Source organism: Oncorhynchus mykiss, chromosome 10 (assembly GCF_057628025.1).
Source record: "Oncorhynchus mykiss isolate SJ-2025 chromosome 10, ASM5762802v1, whole genome shotgun sequence".
NCBI classification, from domain to species: domain Eukaryota; kingdom Metazoa; phylum Chordata; class Actinopteri; order Salmoniformes; family Salmonidae; genus Oncorhynchus; species Oncorhynchus mykiss.
This window is the reverse complement of record NC_143031.1, coordinates 42,868,875-42,874,874: the sequence shown is the minus strand read 5'-3', so window position 1 is coordinate 42,874,874 and position 6,000 is coordinate 42,868,875.

Genomic DNA, 6,000 nt, shown 5'->3' with positions numbered 1-6,000 from the left:
GGAACTCCGAGCACGCTGCGCCTTGGTCCGTCTCTCCACACAGCAGTGACACTGTATCTCAGAGCACATCAGAGACCTGAGCACTGTCTGTAAATTGAATGTGCTTTGCAAGTACCAATAACAGAAACTACACAACAACAAAAGAAAATAAGCACCTATGAGGCATCATAGGTTTTCTCTTCAACATTTGTTATTCCCTATTTCTTTTTCCGTCGTTTTAGCACCTCCAAAACATTCTTCAAGAAGAGTATGCCCTAGTTGAGGCCAATGATGTCTGTTTGAGGACACACCCTGAAGTCACACCATCCATAATGTGTGCTGGACGGATGGGGAATGGCATCTGCTTTGTTAGTCTATCACTCAGTGGAGAAATGATTGATTGATAGTTACTCAAAGGCATGTATTTCTTATGCATAAATATACAGTGATTACAGTAATTGCGTCCAATGTATAGGTACGATACCAATGCAATGCATTTATTCTCCTTTCGTTTTCCGGTGTGTGTTATACTGTATTTGCAGGGAGACCTCTGCAAGGGATATTTGTGTTATCCTAAAATCACCAGCAGAGGGAGACAGAGTAACACATCAGATGAGATCCCTACACTGAGCTTTCATCTTTTAGAGTCAAACATTAATTGTACCTTTATTTAACTAGGCAAGTCAGTTAAGAACAAATCCTTATTCACAATGACAGCCAAGGAACAGTGGGTTAACTGCATTGTTCAGGGGTAGAAAGACAGATTTTTACCTTGTCAGCTCTGGGATTTGATCTAGCAACCTTTCGGTTACAATGCTCTAACCACTAGGCTACCTACCGCCCCATCTGTTCATACATAGATGGCTAGCTTGGATGAAGTGTTCATACAGCACAGAGAAAAAATACATATGGAAAAAAACACATGCAAATAAAGAGATTGAAGGATGTAGAATGAAGAGATATCACTGTAGCTAACTGAAGATGTACACTGAGAAGGACTGTAGTCACTAATGTAAGTTTCTAATGACTCCTCTTATCTCATTATAAGCTGTCTCTCCCTCAATCCCTCTACCCTCCTCCTCCTCCCCTCCTACCCCCCGGTTGGTCGGAGATGATGGGAATAGCAATGAAGACGCTGCTCTCACAAATTGCTGTTTTCATTAGCTCATTAGTCTTAAGAGAGGGAGAGAAAGTGGGAAGGGACAAGTCCGCAAGTAGGCATACACAAACACAGATAGAGAGAGAGACAGCGGGGGAGAGAGCGAGGGAGGGAGAGAGAGAGCGAGAGAGATGGTCTTAATAGCAGTTTAAGATAGCAAGGTCCTTAGCCTGTACTCAAGCGATGAGGAATCCTGCAGGTCACGGAAACGTATTACAGCAGCCTACTTAGTGCTAATCAAACTGCCCTAGTTGTTTGAACCATGAAGAGATTAAAACTGAAAACCAATTTGAGTAAGACACCACGATCAAACCCTTCCCTCCAAGCCTGACCATTCATATCGCCACATTGATCTTCCCTGTCACTCTCAAAACCCTTTCACTGACCGACACACACACACGCACGCCCACACACACTCACACAAACACACCTCTTTTATCCTCGCTCAGTATTACACGTCTGTCAACTGTTTCCATAACAGTTAACTTGTTGTTGATTTGTTTCTCACATGAAATCCTCCTGTCTAAATTCCTTTAGGGCCGCTCACTGTCCCAAAACAAGTCATCCTTACTCCTCATTTCTCCTCTCCTCTTCAACTGCCCCCTCTCGCCCCATTTCCATTCCACTCTTCTCAAAGTCCTTGCGTTGAAACAAATTGGGCTCTTCACTTCCCTAATGTGGATGGTGTCTGGTATAACGAGTCTTACGAGAGAGCGGTAAAAATAATTGACTCGAAGTCTACGTTCAGCATGTTCTCTACCATTCTTAAGCTGTGCCTACTGTCGTCCTGATTTCATTTGTTATTATGAGGAAGAGATGTGAAGATTTTTCATTTCATGTTCCATGGTCTAATAATGTGCTCGCTCTCACTCTCCGAGATATTCACAAACATTACTCCACACACAGTGTTAAATGTCATTCTCTATGTCCACCCGACTGTGCAGGTTCAGTGTTTATCACACAGATTGAAAGCCACAACACACTAACACCATTCTCTTTGTGCTTTTCAAACATGTATTTTTATCAAGATCTGTTAGATTGAGTTGAAGCATGAAATAGCTCATATCTGAGCACCTCTCTCTCACACACACCCGCACGCACACACACGCACGCACACACGCATGCACACACACACACAGACTAGCTGAACAACTCAGATTATATTACTGATTATTCACCAACACCAGATGAATGGTCTACACCCAAATTGGCATCCCTTAGACATAAGACCCTCCCCTCTGCCTTTCTTTCTCCCCCCAGTCGTTTTCCCTTCTCTTTCTAAAACACACCGGTCTTTGTCTGCTCTCTCCGTTATCCATCCTTCTTTTCTCTGGGTCGTCCTCTCCTCCTGCACTGTGTCTCGTCTCCCCCCTCTTTGTCATCGTGTGTCCCGGGGTTATGATTCTTATGATTTATAAGACCCTGCAGTCGCTCTTTTTCTCCCTCCCTCTCTCTCTCGTTCTCTCCGTCTTCCTCTAATCGTTCATACTTGCATCCCCTCAGGCCGATCTCAGAAGTAATAATGAAAATGATTTAACCCCTATGTGGCCAACACCTCTGACCTCAGTCACACACATGCATGCAAGCATGTACACACACACACACACACACACACACACACACACACACACACACACACACACACACATACACTATACTACTACTCATCTCCTATTTAACTATAATATGAAGAGCAAAATATCCATTATTTTGGCATAGAAAACGTCAGGATTACCCCTCTTTCTTTGTAACTAACTTCAGGGTTGGGTAGGTTACTTTCTAAATGTAATCTCTTACAGTTACTAGTTAACTGTCCAAACATTTAATCAGTAACGTAACTTTTGGATTACCAAATTGTAATAATGTAATCTGATTAATTTCAGTTACTTTTGGATGGCTTTCCCCTTAAGAGCCATACGAAGAAGACAAGAAGGATCCATCAAACACATTGGATGTGTCATCATATTGGTCTCTGACATCATAGTGGTCTCTGACATCATAGTGGTCTCTGACTTGTGGTCAGACTCGCTCAGGGGTAACAAATTGGCACCTTTTTTCAATCCTGAATTTAATGTCATTTTCAAAAACAGAAATGTGTCATAATGTACTTTCTTTTCTTTCTTTTTTTCACAAACATCCTTTCTGAATTAGTAATCCAAGAAGTAATCATCTAGTTTTGTTTAAAGCATCTGTAATCTGATAATACATTTAAAAAAATCAGATAGCATGTAACTGATTACATGTACTTGGTTACTTTCCAATCCTGGCTATCTTTACAGTCTCTCTGTCTGTCAGCTGCCAACTGAGGAGTCCATACATATTAGGTATCCTCAGAATTGAAGATTTTCCTAATTAGGAACTGTTAATTACACTTTTGGACTAATGGGCTTAATTACCAGAACATAATTTGCTTTCAGATTCACAACATACCTCCCTGATTTAGACAATGATCTGTTTAGTAAACAATACGACTTAATTGCGTACATTTCCATAAACAAATGAACTAATTAATTACAATTAAGCTCATCCTGATGAGTCTGTGTACAATTAGAGTCTTCTTATCCCTGGCGTGAGACCACACACAACACGTTACGCACAAGAGTGTGCGTGAGCACAAGATGGTGAGAAAACATAACCAACAAATTCTTTTGAAGACTGACTTCGTCATTTTTTTCTTTCTTTTCTCTTCCTTCCCTCTCTTTTCCTTTCGGCTTTGGAGATGGAGGGACCTCTCCCCTCCTTTTCTGTGTCGGAATTTAATATGCAACTTTTTATTGGAAAACAATTGCGCGTGCCTGCGTGAATCCTGACCGCAATATATCTGTTAGCGCCCCTAATCCGATCAGTACAGGGAGGGCTATTTATCACCGCAGATCCAGGGCATTTCAGCCTTCTTTTTATTATTTTAATATATTTCTGAGCTATTAAATCACTAAATGATGAATTAGGGCTGTCCGCCACCCTTTCACCAGCTTGACAGGAAATGATGCACTACCCAATTTGAGTGGTCATTTGGACTTTTAAAGACAAAAAATGAGCAAAGAAAAAGTCCAATACTTTTCCGTTTTCTATTTTTTTCTTTCCCACCCCCTCTGTGCCTTTCAACTGAGTGTTTCTTAATAATGCTGCTTATTTGGGCTTTATTGCCATGTTAGTGAGGGCAGCACCAAAACTATCTTCCATATTCAGCCAATTACTAAACACACACACAAACAATCTCCAGACAAATAGCACACACGCACTCTGTATTTCTCTGTTTTGCTTTGTTTCCTTTCACACTTGTGAATTCCATGCATTGATTCACTTGGTATACACCATCGCATCAACTGATCTGTTCATACTTTGATTTCAACCGGTTTAAACAAGTTTTCATTTTATTGCCTGATGATACGATTTGAACACCTTGTTGGAGATGAAGCTGAGTGTCTACGTACAACCCATACTTTCCCAGTCATGTTCAGACATTTCCCACAGAACAATTATACATAGCTAATAAAGGTTATATCCTGCCTGTTTGACCCTGTCCGGGGGTATCGTCGGACTGGGCCATAGTGTCTCCCGACCCCTCCTGTCTCAGCCTCCAGTATTTATGCTGCAGAAGTTTATGTGTCGGGGGGATAGGGCCAGTCTGTTATATCTGGAGTATTTCTCCTGTCTTATCCGGTGTCTTGTGTGAATTTTTAGTATGCTCTCTCTAATTCTCTCTTTCTCTCTTTCTTTCTTTCTCTCTCTCTCTCTCGTAGGACCTGAGCCCTAGGACCATTCCTCAGGACTACATGGCCTGATGACTCCTTGCTGTCCCCAGTCCACCTGGTCGTGCTGCTGCTCCAGTTTCAACTGTTCAGCCTGCGGCTATGGGACCCTGACCTGTTCACCGGACGTGCTACCTTGTCCCGGACTGTTTTCAACTCTCTAGAGACAGCAGGAGAGGTAGAGAAACTCTGAATGATCGGCTATGAAAAGCCAACTGACATTTACTCCTGAGGTGCTGACCTGTTGAACCCTCGACAACCACTGTGATTATTATTATTTCACCCTGATGGTCATCTATGAACGTTTGAACATCTTGACCATGTTCTGTTATAATCTCCACCCGGCACAGCCAGAAGAGGACTGGCCACCCCTCATAGCCTGGTTCCTCTGGCCTTTCTAGGGAGTTTTTCCTAGCCAACGTGTGCTTCTATTCCTGCATTGCTTGCTGTTTGGGGTTTTAGGCTGGGTTTCTGTACAGCACTTTGTGACATCAGCTGATGTAAGAAGGGCTTTATAAATACATTTGATTGATTGATAAACTCAATTTAAGTCATCAAATGTATCATTCACATGGTCTTGTTTGCGGTACCCCATTTCTGTAATTTACCGGATTCCATCATAACATAACCCTCATCTGGTTTAACCTGCTCATTTTTGTCTAGCCTCTATAATCACTGTCATTATTACCAGACCGTTTAGTTTATGCACAGGTGGCTCCAGTGGATTTTGTTGGTTTCAAGGCCTGAGTCACTATTCAGATCATCACAAACAAGATCTTTTAAATTCTTCTTATTCTCTTCTCTCTCATTCAAATTTTTATTATCTGTCTGTCTGTCTGTCTGTCTGTCTGTCTGTCTGTCTGTCTGTCTGTCTGTCTGTCTGTCTGTCTGTCTGTCTGTCTGTCTGTCTGTCTGTCTGTCTGTCTGTCTGTCTGTCTGTCTGTCTGGCAGTTCTGGGATTGGGGCAGATCTGGGGTTGGGGCAGTTCTGCTCCAGCCCAATAGAGGGCGCTGGTGTGGCCATGTCACAGTGAGGGAGTCGTCCCCTGCCACCCTACTTAGGGACAGCTGTCTCTCCCCTCCGACCACCCCCAGGAGTCCTCACACCAAT